Genomic DNA, 12,536 nt, shown 5'->3' with positions numbered 1-12,536 from the left:
GCTGCAGTGAGGCCCTCACTGTCAGGGTGGGCAGATGGAACAGGAAGCTCTGCCCTCAGCAAAGCCCCAGGAGGGGCTCACTATCCAAGCCCCACAGATGTAGCAAAGGTTGGGACCCTGGAATTGTATCAGGGTAACGCTGCCCTTTAACCCTCACTTTCTGGTAGTCCTGCATGTGTGAAGATGGTGGGAAAGGCTCCAACCCTCTCAGACATTTCTTGAGCTGTCCCTCCAGGGCAAAGACAAATGACAAACCTGACAGATAAATAGATGCAGTATTGGTAGATGGAGAATTGGCCACACTCTTGCTTGGAGATGGCTCCAGAAAGAAACCAGAAACCAGAAAAGGATTAATCACAAGGAAATAGACTTTGTTTTTAAAAGCTCCTCTAGTCCAAACAGCCCTCTCAAATCTGGTCAGGAATAGAGTCTCCCAGGGCACAGGACGAGCAATGAAGCCAGGTGAAGACAGAAAAGCTGCTCAGTTGCTGTGAGATAGCTGTGACTAAGAATGATGACTACTGTCTGCCTTAATCAAAAAAAAAATAATCCTGTGTCCCTTTTCACTCCCATTACAAGGAACTCACTAACGGTTTTGCATCATTTTCCATAAAGCAGAAGGAAAACCCCTGCTGAGGTATTTTTACTCTCACTCTATCTCACTGTCCTGCTCTAACACCCACAGTTCTCCTGAAGATACAGTCACTGCTTATTCAAAGTTCAAGTGTAGGGAGACCTTGAGCTGTTCTGCCAAAAGCTTTCCCCTTCCCCCACCACCCCCGCCTGAATCACTGGCAGCAAACATAATGGCAAAGGGTGTCACATTCTTCTTAGCGTAATTCTGTAAAGCAGACTGGGATATTTTCCGAGATTTCTTGTAAAGCTGGATGCAAGCAACTCTGTGTGTGTGTACATGTGCGCATACCCGATTGCCAGTAAATCATCTTAAACTCACGTGTTTGGAAAATTAATGTCTGATTAGGCTGTTTTCTCACAATTAAGTGTGTGTATTCAAATTATAATTGAAGTTCTACTTCTCCAGGCTTTATTCTTCCAAGCTCTTTGTTAAATTTCATATATGAATAACACAAAAGTGTATCCCAGATAGCCAAAAGGCATGAATTGTAAGTGCCCACACCCCTATACACACATTTTTATAATGGCTTACTCTGACATGAGCCAGGAAATTCAGAGTTTGGTCTCATATGGCCTTAATTCATACCTTTGAACACACAAAATCTCTCCATAGGGTTATATTTTAAAAATAGCCTGTGGGACTTAACCCCAAATTTCTGTGCAACTCTGATTACATTGGCTCTTCCTTTTCCATCTTTATCTTTTACAGCTTTTCTTGATCATTTTTCAAAAAGATAACAGTTAGAAAGAGGGATTGGGAAAGGATTAATTAGTTTTCTGTAAGACCAATGCTATTTTTGAAGCTCTGGAGTATCTTTTTTTTCATTTTAATATATCTTAAGCATGTGTATGTTTTATATGTTCTTATCAACACAGTGAAAAATACTGTAATTAAGTGATCCAAGGACTCAACAGTTAAGAAATACCAGAATAAATTGCTTGCACAAGTCTGTTCACTTCTCTTACACTTACCTACAAGGAGATGGCTTCCACTGAGGGTCAATCCACGTTCACTCTGGCACTTGCCCTTATCAAATCCCTCTGCCCTCCCTGTCCTCCTGGGTCCCTCTCACCTTGGCCAGTCAAGCCCAGTCCTCCAAAGTTCTCATCAGATCACAGCCTCTTATCCCTCTTACCCTGTTTTTTCACCCTCTCCTAAGCTCCTGGCCCACAAAAGCCAGAGGAATCTCCCAGCTCTCCTCTCAAAGCGTGGTTCTCACCGAAAACTGGCACATGATGGTGGAGAGAAATTGGCTGTAGATCACGTGATTGTTTTGCACATACACAAATACACCATCTACCAACAGGTCTCCCACACGTTTCACCTGCTGCCTGCCCAGGTCAGTAGAGATATAACTAGCTCCAGTTTGCAGATGAAGACAAAGGAAGGACCTAGGGACCAAAGACAAGAGATGAGTGAGAGAGTTGAAAGCCAACCTGGTTGCATGGGACATTTGCCTGAGCCAAGCAGCCTGGGCATAAGACACCCTATGCTTGCACAGACCTGACTGTTTATCTGCTACTGCAAGCAATCTGTCAGGGAGTTGGGGACATCTGGTTGCCTGAGCTGCTCAACATTTGGAAATTGGAAGATCTCTGGTTACACAACGGAAAAGGCTTATAGGCCTGGTGGGCCTGACTTCAGCAAAAAGTAAGAAAGCAAAACTGCAAACCCCTCTCCCCAGCCCCTTTTCTTCCTTGCCCTTCCCAGCCCCTTTTCTTCACTTGTCCCATCCCAGCTTGCTTCAAATGTTCATTTGGCCCTTAGGCCAAGAACAGAAAGAAGAAAAATGGGTCCTTGTGAAAGACTGGGTCTTTCTTCTAGAAAATAAACCTGAAATGCTTTGACTGAAGGAGGAAGCAGTAGCCAAAGATGTGCCACCCCTGTCTGCAAAAGGACCTTTTCCACCAGAGCCTCCTTTGGCTGAAGCTGGGCCAGAGGTGAGTGAGGCAGCACAAGCAGGACTGTGGCTCCACAGCTGAATGCTCTGGGACTTGCTTGGGAAGCTGATGAATTCTGGCCACTTATTCTGTATTTTCATTTTAAATTCAGTGACCAGAGAGTTTAAAAAATGCATTACTCCCCCAAAACAGGCTGCAGTGTCATACCACTTTCTATGCTGTCTGGGTGGTTTCTGTATTGCTAAATTTGCCCAGAAATGTGATTCTGAAAAAAGCTTGGGGAGAGGCAGTATCCCGAATGCAGTGCTGGCTGACAGCAGTGTGAAACAGGGAGCAAAAGGACTGTCACCTGCAGCTTGAGACCTCCAGAGACCTTCAGAGAAACCATAGTTTCTGAATTTTTTTGTAAGTAAACAGGATTGTCTCAGAGAGACAGCTGACTCCATCTTCAGCTTCCCGTGCAACACCTGCAGCTCCACATATTTGGCTAAAGTTTGGGTCAAAGAGTAATATTAGTGTAATCAAAGTAATGTAATGAATTTAACACAGTGAATGGTTTCCAAACAGCCCAAGGTCTTTTGGGCTATGGACTGCTGGGATTCCAGACCTAAAGCTTCTCAATCTTTTCTAGAAATGCCAGTGGGTGCTAGGATATAGCGTATACCTTCGCTGACAGCTTGATTGACAGTGTTCCCGGTGAGCTGAAAAGGCTTTCATCCACATGGAGACATATTCAGTGCCCTCAAAAAGTGTGTTTAAGGGCTTCAGTTCTGGTTCCCTCCCTCTCTCCCATTTCCCACTGGGGAGAATAGGACCAGTGTTGAAGACCACAGTCCTGGCATTGCCCACTGTACAGCTGAACATAAAAAGCATTCATACCCTGAAAAAGAAAATCTCTGAATCATATCCTGAGTATTCCCTAAACTCTATATCATCTCACTTACTCTTTACTTAAGATGCATTTTTATTCCCAGCTTTATTCACAGCATCTTCCAGAGCTCTGCCAGTTCATCTCCATTGATCTATTCCTTAGCTTACATCTCTGAATACAGATCTTCTCTGTGGCTGAAAGGATGTCCCCTCCCCCCCAACCCCACATGTTCTCATAAACCTTTGAAAAACCCCTGATGATAAAGAGCAGCTTGTTGGTTATTCTCACTGCCTTGGCAGGTAAACCAGCCTGGACGAACAAGGACCTCTCTACCCTCGTGCCAATGGAGGTACAGCTTCCCTTCCACTGTTGCCAGCAGTCTTCAAGAGTACAGAATAACAAAAAAAAGTCCCTCTAAAGAGCCAAGGAAATGAGACACTCTGTCTAAATTCAGGTAAAAGGTTTCTTTACACTAGTTGCTTTGTGTGGTCAGGAACACTGATGGGGTAAAGAAGCAGTGGAAGCCACTTTCTTACCTTTTGGCAGAGGCAGCATCAATTGGATGGGTTTACTGTAGTGTCACTTATGACAGATACATGGAAAACTGCTGTGAGCAATAGAAAATTGCTTGCTGCATGGGCAGATTTTACACAGAATAAGCTATTGGTTTGGATGCAGATTGGGGGTACTGAATGAGAGGAGGTAAGGACAGGAGTTGTGGGTGTCCTTACCCAGAACCCCTCACTACAAAGCCCACACTATAAGCAACGCCATTCCAAATGTAAGAAACTCAAGAAAATATTGTCATAAGCAACTGGTGTGTGAGGAAATAACAGATTTAAAATCTAAAATCTCTTTTTTATTCTCTACTCCTAGTCCACTCAAGTTTCAGTTGTTTCAAAGGACTTTCCTAAAAGAAAAAAAGAGAAAAAGAAAAGAAAGCCTGAGCAGGAATTTGAGCTTATGGTTTGTATAACAGTCTCTAGCTTGAGCTTGTGAAAGTATTTTGCTTTATCTTTGTTTCAAAATGGAAGCTGCTCAGTTCACTAGCACATTTTGGAGCCTACAAGTTAACTCATGGTTTACTTCTGTAAACCAGGTTGAAGGATCCATCCCACTGACCTATTTTTATTATCCTGTTTATTTCCCAGTAGAAGAGCTTTTTCAAACTCCTTGATGTAGTTTTTGGGTATTAGCCACTGGGACGCTGAATGCACAGGTGCTCTGAAAGACATGCAGTATTAGGTTACAGAATAACTCTGATGTGATCTTTTGACATTTGTGTCTGATTATTAAAAAAAAAAAAAAAAGGAAAGAAAAAGAAGAAAAAACATCAATTGACTACATTTCATTAGAGTTTTTCGTCCAGCAAATGGGTCAGATGAATTCCTTAATTGTACATGTTTCATTTTGGGACCTTATGTGTAATATCAAAGAGAGTAATTGAATTGCATCAATCCCTGATTCAGCATATGTAGACCCTTGTTGTTGAAGTTTCCCAGTCAATCTATCCTTTTGCCCCCCTCTGACATAAATAAAGTCAGGAGTGGAAGATTCCCTTCAAGGAAATTTATCTCTTTGACAGTCAAACAGGTGGCGAAGTTAATGTGAAGTCTCAAGAGAACTTGGTTGGTAAGAAGGACCCTGCAATAACTAACCACAATGATTTACAAGGGACTAAATTGCCAGATTAGGCCTTGATAATTTTTCAACTCTTGACTTCATTATTACCTTGTGGATCTGGATCTTACATCACCTCTAGGAATGCCTGGGATCAAATTAAAGTGGAAACACCTGGTTGAAAGTCAGTTAAAAATACAGATTTAAGAATAGGGTGGTATTTGTGTGCTGGATCTGCTTTTCATGCATGGTAGACAGCTATAAAATTCCGTTTCTCTGTGTTCAAGTTTTGTTTTCAAATGCCAGTATGCCTTAGATATGCACTTGCTAATAACCACTGCTCTTTGCAAGCATACTCACTCCTTAGAGATCTACAGTGCTGGCATGTGCAGTGGATTTAAAAGCTAAAAGGAGTGTCCAAGTGAATCAAACTACAAAGTCAAAGCCTTAGACTGGGATGAAAATCTGTAGTTTGATCTAACACAGCATGACTATCTAGGGAAGAAGGCAGAGGTTCTCATGCAGCAAGGATTTGCAAAGAAACAAGATGATCCAGTAGTTAAGACCACATGCAAATAATTTTTTTTTTTTTGAGTAATGTGTGAGAAAAAAATAACAATTTTTGCCAGGAATCTGTAGGTGGAACAATCCAGTAGAATGCTCGGAGGAACAGTGAGCAGTGATTTAACAACACAGTACTGCCACACCGCTCTGTTTGAAGAGAGTCTCCAGCAAGTCTTTACGCTTTTTGTTCCTTTCATCTCAGTTGTCCTTCACCAGCTCTTCTGCTTGTCTGGGAAGCTGCAGCCTGTGCTTATGGCTGGGTTTCCATGAGCCAGGGAATTCAGCACTGGCACAGGAGAGGCAAAGCTATATGACACTACAGCAGTAGGACCCCTTCAAAGGACACCAGGTGAAAAGTCAACAATTTGTCTACTTCAGACAGCTGCCAGGCCATTTAATGAGAAGATGGCTATTAATAGAGTAAAAAATCCTTCAATTAGTTCTGCTGCTGGCACACAAGCAGTGGCAGATCTGGCCTAACAACCGCAATTGATGAAAAGTAAGCAGGTCAACCACAGTTGCCATGTGAAAAGACTTAACTTGATCTGGAGCCAGTCCTCAAGGGTACCACTGCACATGGCTGATAGTACAACTCGGCATGACATACTGTTCAGAGACCAGGGTATTGGTGAAGCTGGGACAGACTTGTTGCCATATTTCAGCAACTGATGCATTGCTTTGTCCTCTTTAGGGGTGAGGTTCTCCCACGTGTGGTGCCTTTCTGTTTGAAAAAGATGCACGTGCAACAGGTCCTTGCTTGGGAAGAAGTCAAAGGTGCTTGACAGAAAATGACTGCCCACAGGGGCACTGGAGCTCCCTGCAGAACCTGCTCTGCCCAAGGCATCAGAAATTCCTAACCACCTACATCCACTCCTGTTCACAACCATATATTCTCACAATCTTTCGCTGCCAGGTGAAATGAGTGTTAGGATATGTGCTCTCTGCATATGGCCTTGTGTCTTACTTTTCTGGGACTAAAGATGCTTTCATAGGGCTATAAGTGGACAATGCAGCACAGGGGCTCAAGGGGAAACTTCTCTAGCTCAGGAGGCTGGGCTAGAAAAGTCACCCCCATGTGTGTGGACCAGCCTGCAAGTGGTAACTATCTCTCCTGTTTTGTCGTGGGCACTTGAAACTTTTCAGTGTAGGCTGGGAGAGAAGCAAAAGCACAAAGATGATGGTAAATAACTCCCCCTTTTCCCCTGCGAGAATGACGTGACAGATGGGGAGCTCTCGCAGTGCCCATGTCATTAGGTTCCTGGCCTCCCTGGGACCAGACCCGTCACCTCCAGCAAGGAGAGGAGGTGAGGATGCAGCACCTCAGCAGATGAGAAACCTCAGAGTCCTGACCATGACACTGGAATTGTCTTCAGGGAGTGAGACTTAAGGAAAAGCTCCAGACAGTGACAGAGCAGGAAGTTACAGCAGCTGTAGGAGCTGCAGTTAATGAATTTCCCAGTGGGGCTTTAGCTTTTGCTCTGCCTTGCTCCCTCTGGCCCAGAGTGCTGTATTAGTTTCTCTGCTTCCCAGCCATCCCAGTCCCACAAGCTTTTTCGAGTAAGAATTTTCAGGGCAGCAGATTGTGTTATGAGTCCCCAGTGAGAGAATAATTTTAGGTCTGTTTCCAAATATTTAGTAACAAAGGCTTGGCTTCCCAAGGTGAATCCCAGGAACACTGACAGCATCTCCACATCTGATCATTCAAAAATCAGGAGGAAGGAAAAAATGAAAATACGCAGGATTTTGAATCTTGGGTCCCACAAGCTCAAGGGTTGCAGAATTTCATGTGCAATTTTGTCCCTTCAATGCAAAGGGGTTACCTTGGCTGACCTGACTGCTCTTATTAGATGCTCTAGGTATTCAGAGGAGAACCTTCACAGGGGACTGCAAATATTTATTAATACAAAAAAGACAGAGAAAGGTAAAAGTAGGTTGTTGGAGACTCTGGAAACACTTACCTCCAAGTCTACTGTAGCTGCTAATTTCAGCTAGAAGTTTGCAATTTTTCCAGGAATGAAGAACTTGGGCACAACTTCTCTTCCAGTCCTTGTGCCAGTTTCTGTCCCAGTCCCAGCCCCAACCTGGCTTGGACAGTGGCTTGGTGAAAATTACTAGTGTTCCCTTTCAGCAAAGGAGAAATTAATTATTCCTTGAGAAAACACCACCTACCAACAGCTGTGGCCTCAGAAATGCTATAAATAAGTATTCCATATTAAAATATAGTTCAAATTATTTTTAAAAATTCACTCCCAAAGCTTATAACCTCTTCACAGACTTATCACTATTTAGGTTGTTCACTCATCTAGCAAGAACAATTCCACATCTTCTAATTGCTTCCTTTGTTCTAGTTTGCCACACAAAATAAAGATGCGAAAGAGACTGAATAACTGCTTGAACAATCTGCTTTTTTAGAACTACCCTAATATTCCTCCAAAATTCCCAGGTTAGTCCTGGGACTAACAAAGTGCCTTATTTTGCACATGCTAACAGATGATGTATTATGTGAATCACATGTTATTTTTAAATGTCAAAATTTTTGGTTAAAGAACCAGAGAAGTGATCAGTTCTGTAATTCAGAAATAAAATACAGAGGACAACTGCTTAAATGATCTTTATTGAGAGTCACTTCAAGGAGAGAAAAGCTGGTATTTCTTATCAGGTTGACTGGATTGTGGATACAAAAGAGAGATGCAGAAATCCATGTATCAGTGCTTTTGCTGGACTATTCCAATTTAAGATGTCTCCTCTGGAAGGTGGTCACATCTGCCTCATGCTTATTTCCCACCACTGTGAACACTTGTCAGATAAGAAGCTGGTAGCCCTTGGCATTTCAAGCATTGCAGTTCACAGGCAAGCCCTGGGAAAGCAGCAGCCTTGAGGAAACACTTGGTTCCTTGGAGCCATATCTGCATGAAGGCCGTTGCTACCTTAGTGAACCAGTAGGAGCCACAAGACAAGAACTGGGAATGAAACCTCTGTGAAGACACCAATAAAACAGAGCACTGATGATAGCTTGATTTGGGGATATTTGGGAGACCTTAATTCCACCTTCTCCTCCAATCCTATTGTTGACATAAAACTCCTTACCTTGCAGGCCAGAGGTTTAACTAGGCTGAAGCTCCCTTCTAAAACAGCTGCAAAGGTCAATATTCCTGGCCCTCAGCATGGCAGGAAAACCTGACATCATGGTGGGATGCTTCCCATGAACTACTAATCTACATAGAGACCTAACTCGTATTCGGTACAGTTTGTTAAGCAGGGGAACAAAATGCCTGTTAAGAAAGCAGAATAAGTTTAAGCTAACTTTGCTTATCTGTAGCTTGAGTGGACACATCTAAATGAAGGCTTGTAATTACCTTCTAAGGGCTTGTTTAGACGTGGCAAGTGATGGAGATGAGAATAGAACAAGCATTCAAAACACACTGGCTAGTCCTGAATAAGTCCCAGAGTACAGAACTTCTTCCTCCAGAGCATTGCTCTTAAGTTAGGCTGAAACAGTTCGTGCTTATTGCAAAGTATTAGGGTACACCCCCCCACACACACTTAAGTGCAGTTATTTCAGAATAAGTCTTGTGCAGGAACATACATACGTAAGCCCCGGTAGATGAGCTCAGGACTATGGCTGCCTGCAGCTGTGATGAGAAGGGAGGGCTGGATGTCAGAACATGGGTAGGATGCTGTGCACACACTCTGCAACAGAAGCTGCTAGCATGGGGTGTGGAGGCGAGATCCCTAGAGCCATCTTAGCACCCCATTCTTCCCCCTGGATACAGCTACCAGCTTTTGTAATGGTTTAGCTCTAGCTATTCCCCACATCTTACTGTCACAGCAGCTTTCCTCAATAATTGGATTAGAAAAGAAAGCCTCCAGTTAATCCAGTGCCATAGGCACTGGCCCAGGCAAAATGTTTGCCAAAATGTTTTTAATAAGAATAGATAACATTTTAAAGGCAGTTTGGTTAGCCAGTACAGACAGGAATGTGTTTAAAGACTTTTTTTTTTCAAAATACGTTGTGGTTCCTTGGCTAAGAGCTACAATTGCCCAGTTTAGGAAGAGGGAAACAAACATCCTGCCAATTTAACTTACGCACAAACAACACAAACACTTGATCCTGACGGCTGCACATTCATCATTGAGCTCAAAAGCTTTTTTTATTATTATTTTGCAGAAGAAATGAATTGTTTGTGTATTGTCAGCATTAAACAGACAGATAAGTATGTAAGCTGAAATGTTATTTCTAAAGTTATTTTAAATATTTGGGTTGTCCACTTAAATTATGCCTAAATAAAGTTACTGTGAAGATCTTCATTTCTTTGAGGGCATAGTAAAGCCACATTTTCTGTCATTAGATACAGCAGCATTTCATGGCCAGGCAAATACACATGGCAGGTCAGTTAGCATCCTACGGGTTTGGGGTTTATGTAACTAAATTTCTAACTTTGTTGGGGACTGTCCCTAGACTTCCCAGTTCTTTTTTTTTTTTCCCCAAGGGAGAAAAGTAGCTGTGTGACTAAACACCTGGAATTTAGGCTTAGGATGACAAAATAAGTCATAAATAGGTACCCTCATCAACCAGTTCTGCCTGACCTGCTGTTTCAGGGACTGTCAGAAGACCTTATCTCAGTAACAGAAAGTTTTATTTCCTGTTTTTGGGGTATGAACTTGGCAGCAAGGGAAAACTGAGTGGAATCCCAAAGCTTCTGTACTTGGAAAACCTGGGTTTAAAGCATTAATGGACAGAAACAGACTCTTGAGGCTAAATACCTACCAGATTACCATTTGCATTATGATCATCTGCCTTTGTTGAACAGAGGACTTGTCTACTCAGAGATGCAAGAAAAATTAGGAATCAAATTCAGAGGTTAAGATGCTTTTATATGCATCAAACTCTTGAGTAAATGCACACTTTCAGAACCATAGTGGCTCAAAACGTACTCCGTTATGTGCGTTCACTACACAGCTCTGATCCCAAATGAATTTTCCTAAGTTGCTCCTGATAACAAGACTCAGAGTTCGTCTACACACAAGAGTTAGGACTGACTATGATGGTGTTTGAATCTAAAGAATAATGCTTGCTCCTAATTATTTATTCATTATGAAGTAAAGAGGTATGCTCCTGATTAGCTTACCTCACTTAGGTCCTCTGCACAAGTCCTTATGATGTAAGCTAAAGTACCCACTTACTCTGTGTTAACAACTCTACATACACAGACAGGCCTAACAGGGGGGGAAGAACAATTTATACTGTAATGGGCATCTAGCTTAGGTGCTCCAAGCTGCAACTACATTAATACATAAAATAACCTACAAGCACATGATACAGGAAACTACTAACACCAAAAGCAAAGATACTTGAAGCCCAATCTTGTCTTATCTCACTCCAACTACTGAGTGGATACACCCATTTTAGAGATCTGGCAATCCCAGATTCTTTTTAAAGACTAGGGAATAGAAGCCCTAGAAAAGCATTATAGATGAACCAAGGATGCAATTTGTTCTGCTTACTGGGAAGTAGAGTGCTACAGAATGATCTTCAAATACCTTGTTTACATGACTGTAAGCTTAGCATCATTAAGATAGGAGCTTTCTGAGAAAACTTTCATCAGCTGCCTATCCCATCAGGTCATTACAGCAGGACAGAAAATGACAAGAGGTGCACCCATGTCAGCTCACTTGGGTTTAACAGTAAAGTTCCACATCATCCTAACAAATGAAGGCAAGTGTTCCTATATTAAGTTACTAGGATAAAGTATTGATTTAAAACTTTTACCTGAGGTACTTAGACTGTATTATTTCACCATAAAGTCAGTGTAGTTTATTAGCCACAGCCCTGAAGAGACACAGCAGTTCTCATAGTTTCTGATCAGAGTGTTAAAGGAAACACTCAGCATCACGTGATAGTTGCAGCAGTTTAGGGTAATATAAACAGGAAATACCCTGGTTCCCACTCCATCCTCAGGCACAAATCTTCTCTTCCTGCTTTACAGGAGTCACCCATACAACTGGGAAGCCATCCAGTCAAGAGAAAACCCTCTTGGACAGGTGATTAGCTTCTCTATGTGCCCCATTTTTTTTTTTTTAAACAGTGGGACTAGAGATGACAGAAACTTCAGTATTGTTTTAAAAACAGCTTATCTGTATCAGAAAAACTAACAAATTGAATTTTTCTGGAGGTTTGAATTGAATTTATGCTCTGTCTCCCACTTTGCAAGACACACACTATGCAGACTAAAGGTCCTCCCCAGAAGCACTTAAGAAAGTCTCACTAGATCTACAAGGTATCTGCTATTCCCTTTCTCTACATCTATCTATGACTTTTGAATAGGAGATAAAAAGTTTTAGAAACATACTCAGAGTGCACCAGCCACGAGCCAGCCCTCAGCCACACAGCTGAAAAACTGAGAGAAAAGGTAGTAATAACCTTAGAGGAACCACACATTCAGTAATTAAAGGAGAATTCTGCAAGCCTTGAAACTTGCTTTTTAAGTAAGTCTGTAACCACTGAAAGTGGCATGGTGCTTTACAGAACCTTGGTATTGTTGATCAGCTTCTTGTTCTGCCTTTTCAGTCAGTCTAATTAAGTGTCTTAAGCATCAATACATCAAATTTTTAAAATTGCTTCTTAGCCTGACACAGCAGTAAAGATTGAGACATCTTGAAAACAAATATGCAGTAAAATGATGCTATGTAATAGAATGAAATTTGCTGTATTTGCTCTTAGTGACTTTGCTGGGAGTTAATTTGGCTCTGGGGAAGTCATTAAAAGACTTTTTCAAAAGAACATGGAATTTGGAGTAAGGGTTAATGTAAACAGTTTCTTCTACTTTCAATTAGTTTCTAAACAGAGTTAACAACACTGTTCTTGACACAGATACCAATTTTTTATTTTATATGTGTTATGTGCACACAGTAATAACTACAGCTGTACTGAAACTACATTTAC

This window comes from Corapipo altera, unplaced genomic scaffold (genome assembly GCF_003945725.1).
Source record: "Corapipo altera isolate COAL_440 unplaced genomic scaffold, ASM394572v1 49, whole genome shotgun sequence".
Taxonomy (NCBI): domain Eukaryota; kingdom Metazoa; phylum Chordata; class Aves; order Passeriformes; family Pipridae; genus Corapipo; species Corapipo altera.
This window is presented reverse-complemented; position numbering follows the sequence as displayed.